Below are 15614 nucleotides of genomic sequence, written 5' to 3' on the forward strand. Positions count from 1 at the left end.
TTGTGCAATACCTCTACTCAACTGGAGTACTTTCTACTGGCTAATCAGTAAGTGCTACCTCGTTGGGTAAATGTATAGTGCTTTTCCTACACTACAACTGCGTAAAGGGCCAGAAGAGTTGTCTACAGTGACCATGTGTGTCTTTACCGGCGCCGACGGGCCCCGGGGTTCCTCGAGTCAGCTGTCCATCATAGTGGGGGAAAGGGCGGGAAGACGATGCCCACCGCTGGTGTGTGGGGCGGGGCCAAACGGGCGTGGCTTCCACGCAGTTCACATGCCTCTTGTTTATAAAGGGCCAGAGACCGATCGGAGCAGCAGATGAGGAGACAGAACCTCCTGGTGTCAGGAACCACACGGGGATTGCGCTCGAGCAAGTCATGGATGCACAGCTCTATCCAGGATCGCAGCTAATTGTTGACGGTAGATATGGGGAGAACAGCACACCTGCCCAGCCTCGACCTAGCTCCCGAATGTATTGTGCTGATGAATGTGTTACTGAATTTGAGCTTCAACTCGGGCACCTGCTTTATTTATATCTGTAAGTGCTTCCTGTTGAGGTTTAATTTTTGTGACAGGAGCATCGTGCCAGAATGAATCCTGCCCTGCATATTTACCCACGAAGATGCCACCGCCGTTTTGTGCAATACCTCTACTCAACTGGAGTACTTTCTACTGGCTAATCAGTAAGTGCTACCTCGTTGGGTAAATGTATAGTGCTTTTCCTACACTACAACTGCGTAAAGGGCCAGAAGAGTTGTCTACAGTGACCATGTGTGTCTTTACCGGCGCCGACGGGCCCCGGGTTCCTGGAGTCAGCTGTCCATCATAGTGGGGGAAAGGGCGGGAAGACGATGCCCACCGCTGGTGTGTGGGGCGGGGCCAAACGGGCGTGGCTTCCATGCAGTTCACATGCCTCTTGTTTATAAAGGGCCAGAGACCGATCGGAGCAGCAGATGAGGAGACAGAACCTCCTGGAGTCAGGAACCACACGGGGATTGCGCTCGAGCAAGTCATGGATGCACAGCTCTATCCAGGATCACAGCTAAGTGTTGACGGTAGATATGGGGAGAACAGCACACCTGCCCAGCCTCGACCTAGCTCCCGAATGTATTGTGCTGATGAATGTGTTACTGAATTTGAGCTTCAACTCGGGCACCTGCTTTATTTATATCTGTAAGTGCTTCCTGTTGAGGTTTAATTTTTGTGACAGGAGCATCGTGCCAGAATGAATCCTGCCCTGCATATTTACCCACGAAGATGCCACCGCCGTTTTGTGCAATACCTCTACTCAACTGGAGTACTTTCTACTGGCTAATCAGTAAGTGCTACCTCTTTGGGTAAATGTATAGTGCTTTTCCTACACTACAACTGCGTAAAGGGCCAGAAGAGTTGTCTACAGTGACCATGTGTGTCTTTACCGGCGCCGACGGGCCCCGGGGTTCCTCGAGTCAGCTGTCCATCATAGTGGGGGAAAGGGCGGGAAGACGATGCCCACCGCTGGTGTGTGGGGCGGGGCCAAACGGGCGTGGCTTCCATGCAGTTCACATGCCTCTTGTTTATAAAGGGTCAGAGCAGTGTCTCTGAGGCAGACAAGGAGAAGGAACCGCCTTGGCACAGGAACTACTTGCAGCTATCATTTCAGGGTGGAAATCGGGAGAAGGCACATCTGCTTAACCACGCTCACGTTTCAGGGTGGAAATGGGGAGAAGGCCCCTCTGCTTAACCACGCTCACGAATTCTACACGAGGATTGCGCTCGAAAAAATGAAGGATGCAAAGACCACCATCAAGTATTACAGCTAACATTTCAGGGTGGAAATGAGGAGGAGGCGCATCTGCTAAGCCACCACCACGCTCACGAATTTTTTGGCTCATAATGCGTTACTGAATTTGAGCTTCCACTCGGGCACCTGCTTTATTTATACCTGTAAGTGCTTCCTGTTGAGGTTTAATTTTTGTGACAGGAGCATCGTGCCAGAATGAATCCTGCCCTGCATATTCACCCAAGAAGATGCCACCGTTTTGTGCAATACCTCTACTCAACTGGAGTACTTTCTACTGGCTAATCAGTAAGTGCTACCTCGTTGGGTAAATGTATAGTTCTTTTCCAACACTAAAGCTGTGTATAGGGCCAGAAGAGTCGTCTACAGTGACCATGTATGTCTGTAACGTTGCCACGGCGCCGACGGCCCCGGGGTCCCTCGAGTCAGCTGTCCATCATAGTGGGGGAAAGGGCGGGAAGACGTTGCCCACCGCTGGTGTGTGGGGCGGGGCCAAACGGGCGGGGCTTCCATGCAGTTCACATGCCTCTTGTTTATAAAGGGTCAGAGCAGTGTCTCTGAGGCAGACAAGGAGAAGGAACCGCCTTGGCACAGGAACTACTCGAGGATTGCGCTCGAGAAAATGAAGGATGCAAAGACCACCATCAAGGATTGCAGCTATCATTTCAGGGTGGAAATCGGGAGAAGGCACATCTGCTTAACCACGCTCACGAATTCTACACGAGGATTGCGCTCGAAAAAATGAAGGATGCAAAGACCACCATCAAGTATTACAGCTAACATTTCAGGGTGGAAATGGGGAGAAGGCCCCTCTGCTTAACCACGCTCACGAATTCTACACGAGGATTGCGCTCGAAAAAATGAAGGATGCAAAGACCACCATCAAGTATTACAGCTAACATTTCAGGGTGGAAATGAGGAGAAGGCGCATCTGCTAAGCCACCACCACGCTCACGAATTTTTTGGCTCATAATGCGTTACTGAATTTGAGCTTCCACTCGGGCACCTGCTTTATTTATATCTGTAAGTGCTTCCTGTTGAGGTTTAATTTTTGTGACAGGAGCATCGTGCCAGAATGAATCCTGGCCTGCATATTTACCCACGAAGATGCCACCGCCGTTTTGTGCAATACCTCTACTCAACTGGAGTACTTTCTACTGGCTAATCAGTAAGTGCTACCTCGTTGGGTAAATGTATAGTGCTTTTCCTACACTACAACTGCGTAAAGGGCCAGAAGAGTTGTCTACAGTGACTATGTGTGTCTTTACCGGCGCCGACGGGCCCGGGGTTCCTCGAGTCAGCTGTCCATCATAGTGGGGGAAAGGGCGGGAAGACGATGCCCACCGCTGGTGTGTGGGGCGGGGCCAAACGGGCGTGGCTTCCACGCAGTTCACATGCCTCTTGTTTATAAAGGGCCAGAGACCGATCGGAGCAGCAGATGAGGAGACAGAACCTCCTGGTGTCAGGAACCACACGGGGATTGCGCTCGAGCAAGTCATGGATGCACAGCTCTATCCAGGATCACAGCTAATTGTTGGCGGTAGATATGGGGAGAACAGCACACCTGCCCAGCCTCGACCTAGCTCCCGAATGTATTGTGCTGATGAATGCGTTACTGAATTTGAGCTTCAACTCGGGCACCTGCTTTATTTATATCTGTAAGTGCTTCCTGTTGAGGTTTAATTTTTGTGACAGGAGCATCGTGCCAGAATGAATCCTGGCCTGCATATTTACCCACGAAGATGCCACCGCCGTTTTGTGCAATACCTCTACTCAACTGGAGTACTTTCTACTGGCTAATCAGTAAGTGCTACCTCGTTGGGTAAATGTATAGTGCTTTTCCTACACTACAACTGCGTGAAGGGCCAGAAGAGATGTCTACAGTGACCATGTGTGTCTTTACCGGCGCCGACGGGCCCCGGGGTTCCTCGAGTCAGCTGTCCATCATAGTGGGGGGAAAGGGCGGGAAGACGATGCCCACCGCTGGTGTGTGGGGCGGGGCCAAACGGGCGTGGCTTCCATGCAGTTCACATGCCTCTTGTTTATAAAGGGCCAGAGACCGATCAGAGCAGCAGATGAGGAGACAGAACCTCCTGGAGTCAGGAACCACACGGGGATTGCGCTCGAGCAAGTCATGGATGCACAGCTCTATCCAGGATCACAGCTAATTGTTGACGGTAGATATGGGGAGAACAGCACACCTGCCCAGCCTCGACCTAGCTCCCGAATGTATTGTGCTGATGAATGCGTTACTGAATTTGAGCTTCAACTCGGGCACCTGCTTTATTTATATCTGTAAGTGCTTCCTGTTGAGGTTTAATTTTTGTGACAGGAGCATCGTGCCAGAATGAATCCTGCCCAGCATATTTACCCACGAAGATGCCACCGCCGTTTTGTGCAATACCTCTACTCAACTGGAGTACTTTCTACTGGCTAATCAGTAAGTGCTACCTCGTTGGGTAAATGTATAGTGCTTTTCCTACACTACAACTGCGTGAAGGGCCAGAAGAGATGTCTACAGTGACCATGTGTGTCTTTACCGGCGCCGACGGGCCCCGGGGTTCCTCGAGTCAGCTGTCCATCATAGTGGGGGGAAAGGGCGGGAAGACGATGCCCACCGCTGGTGTGTGGGGCGGGGCCAAACGGGCGTGGCTTCCACGCAGTTCACATGCCTCTTGTTTATAAAGGGCCAGAGACCGATCGGAGCAGCAGATGAGGAGACAGAACCTCCTGGTGTCAGGAACCACACGGGGATTGCGCTCGAGCAAGTCATGGATGCACAGCTCTATCCAGGATCACAGCTAATTGTTGACGGTAGATATGGGGAGAACAGCACACCTGCCCAGCCTCGACCTAGCTCCCGAATGTATTGTGCTGATGAATGCGTTACTGAATTTGAGCTTCAACTCGGGCACCTGCTTTATTTATATCTGTAAGTGCTTCCTGTTGAGGTTTAATTTTTGTGACAGGAGCATCGTGCCAGAATGAATCCTGCCCTGCTTATTTACCCACGAAGATGCCACCGCCGTTTTGTGCAATACCTCTACTCAACTGGAGTACTTTCTACTGGCTAATCAGTAAGTGCTACCTCTTTGGGTAAATGTATAGTGCTTTTCCTACACTACAACTGCGTAAAGGGCCAGAAGAGTTGTCTACAGTGACCATGTGTGTCTTTACCGGCGCCGACGGGCCCCGGGGTTCCTCGAGTCAGCTGTCCATCATAGTGGGGGAAAGGGCGGGAAGACGATGCCCACCGCTGGTGTGTGGGGCGGGGCCAAACGGGCGTGGCTTCCACGCAGTTCACATGCCTCTTGTTTATAAAGGGCTAGAGACCGATCGGAGCAGCAGATGAGGAGACAGAACCTCCTGGTGTCAGGAACCACACGGGGATTGCGCTCGAGCAAGTCATGGATGCACAGCTCTATCCAGGATCACAGCTAATTGTTGACGGTAGATATGGGGAGAACAGCACACCTGCCCAGCCTCGACCTAGCTCCCGAATGTATTGTGCTGATGAATGCGTTACTGAATTTGAGCTTCAACTCGGGCACCTGCTTTATTTATATCTGTAAGTGCTTCCTGTTGAGGTTTAATTTTTGTGACAGGAGCATCGTGCCAGAATGAATCCTGCCCTGCTTATTTACCCACGAAGATGCCACCGCCGTTTTGTGCAATACCTCTACTCAACTGGAGTACTTTCTACTGGCTAATCAGTAAGTGCTACCTCTTTGGGTAAATGTATAGTGCTTTTCCTACACTACAACTGCGTAAAGGGCCAGAAGAGTTGTCTACAGTGACCATGTGTGTCTTTACCGGCGCCGACGGGCCCCGGGGTTCCTCGAGTCAGCTGTCCATCATAGTGGGGGAAAGGGCGGGAAGACGATGCCCACCGCTGGTGTGTGGGGCGGGGCCAAACGGGCGGGGCTTCCATGCAGTTCACATGCCTCTTGTTTATAAAGGGCCAGAGACCGATCGGAGCAGCAGATGAGGAGACAGAACCTCCTGGTGTCAGGAACCACACGGGGATTGCGCTCGAGCAAGTCATAAGTCATGGATGCACAGCTCTATCCAGGATCACAGCTAATTGTTGACGGTAGATATGGGGAGAACAGCACACCTGCCCAGCCTCGACCTAGCTCCCGAATGTATTGTGCTGATGAATGCGTTACTGAATTTGAGCTTCAACTCGGGCACCTGCTTTATTTATATCTGTAAGTGCTTCCTGTTGAGGTTTAATTTTTGTGACAGGAGCATCGTGCCAGAATGAATCCTGCCCTGCATATTTACCCACGAAGATGCCACCGCCGTTTTGTGCAATACCTCTACTCAACTGGAGTACTTTCTACTGGCTAATCAGTAAGTGCTACCTCGTTGGGTAAATGTATAGTGCTTTTCCTACACTACAACTGCGTAAAGGGCCAGAAGAGTTGTCTACAGTGACCATGTGTGTCTTTACCGGCGCCGACGGGCCCCGGGGTTCCTCGAGTCAGCTGTCCATCATAGTGGGGGAAAGGGCGGGAAGACGATGCCCACCGCTGGTGTGTGGGGCGGGGCCAAACGGGCGTGGCTTCCATGCAGTTCACATGCCTCTTGTTTATAAAGGGCCAGAGACCGATCGGAGCAGCAGATGAGGAGACAGAACCTCCTGGAGTCAGGAACCACACGGGGATTGCGCTCGAGCAAGTCATGGATGCACAGCTCTATCCAGGATCACAGCTAATTGTTGACGGTAGATATGGGGAGAACAGCACACCTGCCCAGCCTCGACCTAGCTCCAGAATGTATTGTGCTGATGAATGTGTTACTGAATTTGAGCTTCAACTCGGGCACCTGCTTTATTTATATCTGTAAGTGCTTCCTGTTGAGGTTTAATTTTTGTGACAGGAGCATCGTGCCAGAATGAATCCTGCCCTGCATATTTACCCACGAAGATGCCACCGCCGTTTTGTGCAATACCTCTACTCAACTGGAGTACTTTCTACTGGCTAATCAGTAAGTGCTACCTCGTTGGGTAAATGTATAGTGCTTTTCCTACACTACAACTGCGTAAAGGGCCAGAAGAGTTGTCTACAGTGACCATGTGTGTCTTTACCGGCGCCGACGGGCCCGGGGTTCCTCGAGTCAGCTGTCCATCATAGTGGGGGAAAGGGCGGGAAGACGATGCCCACCGCTGGTGTGTGGGGCGGGGCCAAACGGGCGTGGCTTCCACGCAGTTCACATGCCTCTTGTTTATAAAGGGCCAGAGACCGATCGGAGCAGCAGATGAGGAGACAGAACCTCCTGGTGTCAGGAACCACACGGGGATTGCGCTCGAGCAAGTCATGGATGCACAGCTCTATCCAGGATCACAGCTAATTGTTGACGGTAGATATGGGGAGAACAGCACACCTGCCCAGCCTCGACCTAGCTCCCGAATGTATTGTGCTGATGAATGCGTTACTGAATTTGAGCTTCAACTCGGGCACCTGCTTTATTTATATCTGTAAGTGCTTCCTGTTGAGGTTTAATTTTTGTGACAGGAGCATCGTGCCAGAATGAATCCTGCCCTGCATATTTACCCACGAAGATGCCACCGCCGTTTTGTGCAATACCTCTACTCAACTGGAGTACTTTCTACTGGCTAATCAGTAAGTGCTACCTCGTTGGGTAAATGTATAGTGCTTTTCCTACACTACAACTGCGTGAAGGGCCAGAAGAGATGTCTACAGTGACCATGTGTGTCTTTACCGGCGCCGACGGGCCCCGGGGTTCCTCGAGTCAGCTGTCCATCATAGTGGGGGGAAAGGGCGGGAAGACGATGCCCACCGCTGGTGTGTGGGGCGGGGCCAAACGGGCGTGGCTTCCACGCAGTTCACATGCCTCTTGTTTATAAAGGGCCAGAGACCGATCGGAGCAGCAGATGAGGAGACAGAACCTCCTGGTGTCAGGAACCACACGGGGATTGCGCTCGAGCAAGTCATGGATGCACAGCTCTATCCAGGATCACAGCTAATTGTTGACGGTAGATATGGGGAGAACAGCACACCTGCCCAGCCTCGACCTAGCTCCCGAATGTATTGTGCTGATGAATGCGTTACTGAATTTGAGCTTCAACTCGGGCACCTGCTTTATTTATATCTGTAAGTGCTTCCTGTTGAGGTTTAATTTTTGTGACAGGAGCATCGTGCCAGAATGAATCCTGCCCTGCATATTTACCCACGAAGATGCCACCGCCGTTTTGTGCAATACCTCTACTCAACTGGAGTACTTTCTACTGGCTAATCAGTAAGTGCTACCTCGTTGGGTAAATGTATAGTGCTTTTCCTACACTACAACTGCGTAAAGGGCCAGAAGAGTTGTCTACAGTGACCATGTGTGTCTTTACCGGCGCCGACGGGCCCCGGGGTTCCTCGAGTCAGCTGTCCATCATAGTGGGGGAAAGGGCGGGAAGACGATGCCCACCGCTGGTGTGTGGGGCGGGGCCAAACGGGCGTGGCTTCCACGCAGTTCACATGCCTCTTGTTTATAAAGGGCCAGAGACCGATCGGAGCAGCAGATGAGGAGACAGAACCTCCTGGTGTCAGGAACCACACGGGGATTGCGCTCGAGCAAGTCATAAGTCATGGATGCACAGCTCTATCCAGGATCACAGCTAATTGTTGACGGTAGATATGGGGAGAACAGCACACCTGCCCAGCCTCGACCTAGCTCCCGAATGTATTGTGCTGATGAATGCGTTACTGAATTTGAGCTTCAACTCGGGCACCTGCTTTATTTATATCTGTAAGTGCTTCCTGTTGAGGTTTAATTTTTGTGACAGGAGCATCGTGCCAGAATGAATCCTGCCCTGCATATTTACCCACGAAGATGCCACCGCCGTTTTGTGCAATACCTCTACTCAACTGGAGTACTTTCTACTGGCTAATCAGTAAGTGCTACCTTGTTGGGTAAATGTATAGTGCTTTTCCTACACTACAACTGCGTAAAGGGCCAGAAGAGTTGTCTACAGTGACCATGTGTGTCTTTACCGGCGCCGACGGGCCCCGGGTTCCTGGAGTCAGCTGTCCATCATAGTGGGGGAAAGGGCGGGAAGACGATGCCCACCGCTGGTGTGTTGGGCGGGGCCAAACGGGCGTGGCTTCCATGCAGTTCACATGCCTCTTGTTTATAAAGGGTCAGAGCAGTGTCTCTGAGGCAGACAAGGAGAAGGAACCGCCTTGGCACAGGAACTACTTGCAGCTATCATTTCAGGGTGGAAATCGGGAGAAGGCACATCTGCTTAACCACGCTCACGTTTCAGGGTGGAAATGGGGAGAAGGCCCCTCTGCTTAACCACGCTCACGAATTCTACACGAGGATTGCGCTCGAAAAAATGAAGGATGCAAAGACCACCATCAAGTATTACAGCTAACATTTCAGGGTGGAAATGAGGAGGAGGCGCATCTGCTAAGCCACCACCACGCTCACGAATTTTTTGGCTCATAATGCGTTACTGAATTTGAGCTTCCACTCGGGCACCTGCTTTATTTATACCTGTAAGTGCTTCCTGTTGAGGTTTAATTTTTGTGACAGGAGCATCGTGCCAGAATGAATCCTGCCCTGCATATTCACCCAAGAAGATGCCACCGTTTTGTGCAATACCTCTACTCAACTGGAGTACTTTCTACTGGCTAATCAGTAAGTGCTACCTCGTTGGGTAAATGTATAGTTCTTTTCCAACACTAAAGCTGTGTATAGGGCCAGAAGAGTCGTCTACAGTGACCATGTATGTCTGTAACGTTGCCACGGCGCCGACGGCCCCGGGGTCCCTCGAGTCAGCTGTCCATCATAGTGGGGGAAAGGGCGGGAAGACGTTGCCCACCGCTGGTGTGTGGGGCGGGGCCAAACGGGCGGGGCTTCCATGCAGTTCACATGCCTCTTGTTTATAAAGGGTCAGAGCAGTGTCTCTGAGGCAGATAAGGAGAAGGAACCGCCTTGGCACAGGAACTACTCGAGGATTGCGCTCGAGAAAATGAAGGATGCAAAGACCACCATCAAGGATTGCAGCTATCATTTCAGGGTGGAAATCGGGAGAAGGCACATCTGCTTAACCACGCTCACGAATTCTACACGAGGATTGCGCTCGAAAAAATGAAGGATGCAAAGACCACCATCAAGTATTACAGCTAACATTTCAGGGTGGAAATGGGGAGAAGGCCCCTCTGCTTAACCACGCTCACGAATTCTACACGAGGATTGCGCTCGAAAAAATGAAGGATGCAAAGACCACCATCAAGTATTACAGCTAACATTTCAGGGTGGAAATGAGGAGAAGGCGCATCTGCTAAGCCACCACCACGCTCACGAATTTTTTGGCTCATAATGCGTTACTGAATTTGAGCTTCCACTCGGGCACCTGCTTTATTTATATCTGTAAGTGCTTCCTGTTGAGGTTTAATTTTTGTGACAGGAGCATCGTGCCAGAATGAATCCTGGCCTGCATATTTACCCACGAAGATGCCACCGCCGTTTTGTGCAATACCTCTACTCAACTGGAGTACTTTCTACTGGCTAATCAGTAAGTGCTACCTCGTTGGGTAAATGTATAGTGCTTTTCCTACACTACAACTGCGTAAAGGGCCAGAAGAGTTGTCTACAGTGACTATGTGTGTCTTTACCGGCGCCGACGGGCCCGGGGTTCCTCGAGTCAGCTGTCCATCATAGTGGGGGAAAGGGCGGGAAGACGATGCCCACCGCTGGTGTGTGGGGCGGGGCCAAACGGGCGTGGCTTCCACGCAGTTCACATGCCTCTTGTTTATAAAGGGCCAGAGACCGATCGGAGCAGCAGATGAGGAGACAGAACCTCCTGGTGTCAGGAACCACACGGGGATTGCGCTCGAGCAAGTCATGGATGCACAGCTCTATCCAGGATCACAGCTAATTGTTGGCGGTAGATATGGGGAGAACAGCACACCTGCCCAGCCTCGACCTAGCTCCCGAATGTATTGTGCTGATGAATGCGTTACTGAATTTGAGCTTCAACTCGGGCACCTGCTTTATTTATATCTGTAAGTGCTTCCTGTTGAGGTTTAATTTTTGTGACAGGAGCATCATGCCAGAATGAATCCTGGCCTGCATATTTACCCACGAAGATGCCACCGCCGTTTTGTGCAATACCTCTACTCAACTGGAGTACTTTCTACTGGCTAATCAGTAAGTGCTACCTCGTTGAGTAAATGTATAGTGCTTTTCCTACACTACAACTGCGTAAAGGGCCAGAAGAGTTGTCTACAGTGACCATGTGTGTCTTTACCGGCGCCGACGGGCCCCGGGTTCCTGGAGTCAGCTGTCCATCATAGTGGGGGAAAGGGCGGGAAGACGATGCCCACCGCTGGTGTGTGGGGCGGGGCCAAACGGGCGGGGCTTCCATGCAGTTCACATGCCTCTTGTTTATAAAGGGCCAGAGACCGATCGGAGCAGCAGATGAGGAGACAGAACCTCCTGGTGTCAGGAACCACACGGGGATTGCGCTCGAGCAAGTCATAAGTCATGGATGCACAGCTCTATCCAGGATCACAGCTAATTGTTGACGGTAGATATGGGGAGAACAGCACACCTGCCCAGCCTCGACCTAGCTCCCGAATGTATTGTGCTGATGAATGCGTTACTGAATTTGAGCTTCAACTCGGGCACCTGCTTTATTTATATCTGTAAGTGCTTCCTGTTGAGGTTTAATTTTTGTGACAGGAGCATCGTGCCAGAATGAATCCTGCCCTGCATATTTACCCACGAAGATGCCACCGCCGTTTTGTGCAATACCTCTACTCAACTGGAGTACTTTCTACTGGCTAATCAGTAAGTGCTACCTCGTTGGGTAAATGTATAGTGCTTTTCCTACACTACAACTGCGTAAAGGGCCAGAAGAGTTGTCTACAGTGACCATGTGTGTCTTTACCGGCGCCGACGGGCCCCGGGGTTCCTCGAGTCAGCTGTCCATCATAGTGGGGGAAAGGGCGGGAAGACGATGCCCACCGCTGGTGTGTGGGGCGGGGCCAAACGGGCGTGGCTTCCATGCAGTTCACATGCCTCTTGTTTATAAAGGGCCAGAGACCGATCGGAGCAGCAGATGAGGAGACAGAACCTCCTGGAGTCAGGAACCACACGGGGATTGCGCTCGAGCAAGTCATGGATGCACAGCTCTATCCAGGATCACAGCTAATTGTTGACGGTAGATATGGGGAGAACAGCACACCTGCCCAGCCTCGACCTAGCTCCAGAATGTATTGTGCTGATGAATGTGTTACTGAATTTGAGCTTCAACTCGGGCACCTGCTTTATTTATATCTGTAAGTGCTTCCTGTTGAGGTTTAATTTTTGTGACAGGAGCATCGTGCCAGAATGAATCCTGCCCTGCATATTTACCCACGAAGATGCCACCGCCGTTTTGTGCAATACCTCTACTCAACTGGAGTACTTTCTACTGGCTAATCAGTAAGTGCTACCTCGTTGGGTAAATGTATAGTGCTTTTCCTACACTACAACTGCGTAAAGGGCCAGAAGAGTTGTCTACAGTGACCATGTGTGTCTTTACCGGCGCCGACGGGCCCGGGGTTCCTCGAGTCAGCTGTCCATCATAGTGGGGGAAAGGGCGGGAAGACGATGCCCACCGCTGGTGTGTGGGGCGGGGCCAAACGGGCGTGGCTTCCACGCAGTTCACATGCCTCTTGTTTATAAAGGGCCAGAGACCGATCGGAGCAGCAGATGAGGAGACAGAACCTCCTGGTGTCAGGAACCACACGGGGATTGCGCTCGAGCAAGTCATGGATGCACAGCTCTATCCAGGATCACAGCTAATTGTTGACGGTAGATATGGGGAGAACAGCACACCTGCCCAGCCTCGACCTAGCTCCCGAATGTATTGTGCTGATGAATGCGTTACTGAATTTGAGCTTCAACTCGGGCACCTGCTTTATTTATATCTGTAAGTGCTTCCTGTTGAGGTTTAATTTTTGTGACAGGAGCATCGTGCCAGAATGAATCCTGCCCTGCATATTTACCCACGAAGATGCCACCGCCGTTTTGTGCAATACCTCTACTCAACTGGAGTACTTTCTACTGGCTAATCAGTAAGTGCTACCTCGTTGGGTAAATGTATAGTGCTTTTCCTACACTACAACTGCGTGAAGGGCCAGAAGAGATGTCTACAGTGACCATGTGTGTCTTTACCGGCGCCGACGGGCCCCGGGGTTCCTCGAGTCAGCTGTCCATCATAGTGGGGGGAAAGGGCGGGAAGACGATGCCCACCGCTGGTGTGTGGGGCGGGGCCAAACGGGCGTGGCTTCCACGCAGTTCACATGCCTCTTGTTTATAAAGGGCCAGAGACCGATCGGAGCAGCAGATGAGGAGACAGAACCTCCTGGTGTCAGGAACCACACGGGGATTGCGCTCGAGCAAGTCATGGATGCACAGCTCTATCCAGGATCACAGCTAATTGTTGACGGTAGATATGGGGAGAACAGCACACCTGCCCAGCCTCGACCTAGCTCCCGAATGTATTGTGCTGATGAATGCGTTACTGAATTTGAGCTTCAACTCGGGCACCTGCTTTATTTATATCTGTAAGTGCTTCCTGTTGAGGTTTAATTTTTGTGACAGGAGCATCGTGCCAGAATGAATCCTGCCCTGCATATTTACCCACGAAGATGCCACCGCCGTTTTGTGCAATACCTCTACTCAACTGGAGTACTTTCTACTGGCTAATCAGTAAGTGCTACCTCGTTGGGTAAATGTATAGTGCTTTTCCTACACTACAACTGCGTAAAGGGCCAGAAGAGTTGTCTACAGTGACCATGTGTGTCTTTACCGGCGCCGACGGGCCCCGGGGTTCCTCGAGTCAGCTGTCCATCATAGTGGGGGAAAGGGCGGGAAGACGATGCCCACCGCTGGTGTGTGGGGCGGGGCCAAACGGGCGTGGCTTCCACGCAGTTCACATGCCTCTTGTTTATAAAGGGCCAGAGACCGATCGGAGCAGCAGATGAGGAGACAGAACCTCCTGGTGTCAGGAACCACACGGGGATTGCGCTCGAGCAAGTCATAAGTCATGGATGCACAGCTCTATCCAGGATCACAGCTAATTGTTGACGGTAGATATGGGGAGAACAGCACACCTGCCCAGCCTCGACCTAGCTCCCGAATGTATTGTGCTGATGAATGCGTTACTGAATTTGAGCTTCAACTCGGGCACCTGCTTTATTTATATCTGTAAGTGCTTCCTGTTGAGGTTTAATTTTTGTGACAGGAGCATCGTGCCAGAATGAATCCTGCCCTGCATATTTACCCACGAAGATGCCACCGCCGTTTTGTGCAATACCTCTACTCAACTGGAGTACTTTCTACTGGCTAATCAGTAAGTGCTACCTTGTTGGGTAAATGTATAGTGCTTTTCCTACACTACAACTGCGTAAAGGGCCAGAAGAGTTGTCTACAGTGACCATGTGTGTCTTTACCGGCGCCGACGGGCCCCGGGTTCCTGGAGTCAGCTGTCCATCATAGTGGGGGAAAGGGCGGGAAGACGATGCCCACCGCTGGTGTGTTGGGCGGGGCCAAACGGGCGTGGCTTCCATGCAGTTCACATGCCTCTTGTTTATAAAGGGTCAGAGCAGTGTCTCTGAGGCAGACAAGGAGAAGGAACCGCCTTGGCACAGGAACTACTTGCAGCTATCATTTCAGGGTGGAAATCGGGAGAAGGCACATCTGCTTAACCACGCTCACGTTTCAGGGTGGAAATGGGGAGAAGGCCCCTCTGCTTAACCACGCTCACGAATTCTACACGAGGATTGCGCTCGAAAAAATGAAGGATGCAAAGACCACCATCAAGTATTACAGCTAACATTTCAGGGTGGAAATGAGGAGGAGGCGCATCTGCTAAGCCACCACCACGCTCACGAATTTTTTGGCTCATAATGCGTTACTGAATTTGAGCTTCCACTCGGGCACCTGCTTTATTTATACCTGTAAGTGCTTCCTGTTGAGGTTTAATTTTTGTGACAGGAGCATCGTGCCAGAATGAATCCTGCCCTGCATATTCACCCAAGAAGATGCCACCGTTTTGTGCAATACCTCTACTCAACTGGAGTACTTTCTACTGGCTAATCAGTAAGTGCTACCTCGTTGGGTAAATGTATAGTTCTTTTCCAACACTAAAGCTGTGTATAGGGCCAGAAGAGTCGTCTACAGTGACCATGTATGTCTGTAACGTTGCCACGGCGCCGACGGCCCCGGGGTCCCTCGAGTCAGCTGTCCATCATAGTGGGGGAAAGGGCGGGAAGACGTTGCCCACCGCTGGTGTGTGGGGCGGGGCCAAACGGGCGGGGCTTCCATGCAGTTCACATGCCTCTTGTTTATAAAGGGTCAGAGCAGTGTCTCTGAGGCAGATAAGGAGAAGGAACCGCCTTGGCACAGGAACTACTCGAGGATTGCGCTCGAGAAAATGAAGGATGCAAAGACCACCATCAAGGATTGCAGCTATCATTTCAGGGTGGAAATCGGGAGAAGGCACATCTGCTTAACCACGCTCACGAATTCTACACGAGGATTGCGCTCGAAAAAATGAAGGATGCAAAGACCACCATCAAGTATTACAGCTAACATTTCAGGGTGGAAATGGGGAGAAGGCCCCTCTGCTTAACCACGCTCACGAATTCTACACGAGGATTGCGCTCGAAAAAATGAAGGATGCAAAGACCACCATCAAGTATTACAGCTAACATTTCAGGGTGGAAATGAGGAGAAGGCGCATCTGCTAAGCCACCACCACGCTCACGAATTTTTTGGCTCATAATGCGTTACTGAATTTGAGCTTCCACTCGGGCACCTG

Source organism: Triturus cristatus, chromosome 8, assembly GCF_964204655.1.
Source record: "Triturus cristatus chromosome 8, aTriCri1.1, whole genome shotgun sequence".
Taxonomy (NCBI): Eukaryota; Metazoa; Chordata; class Amphibia; order Caudata; family Salamandridae; genus Triturus; species Triturus cristatus.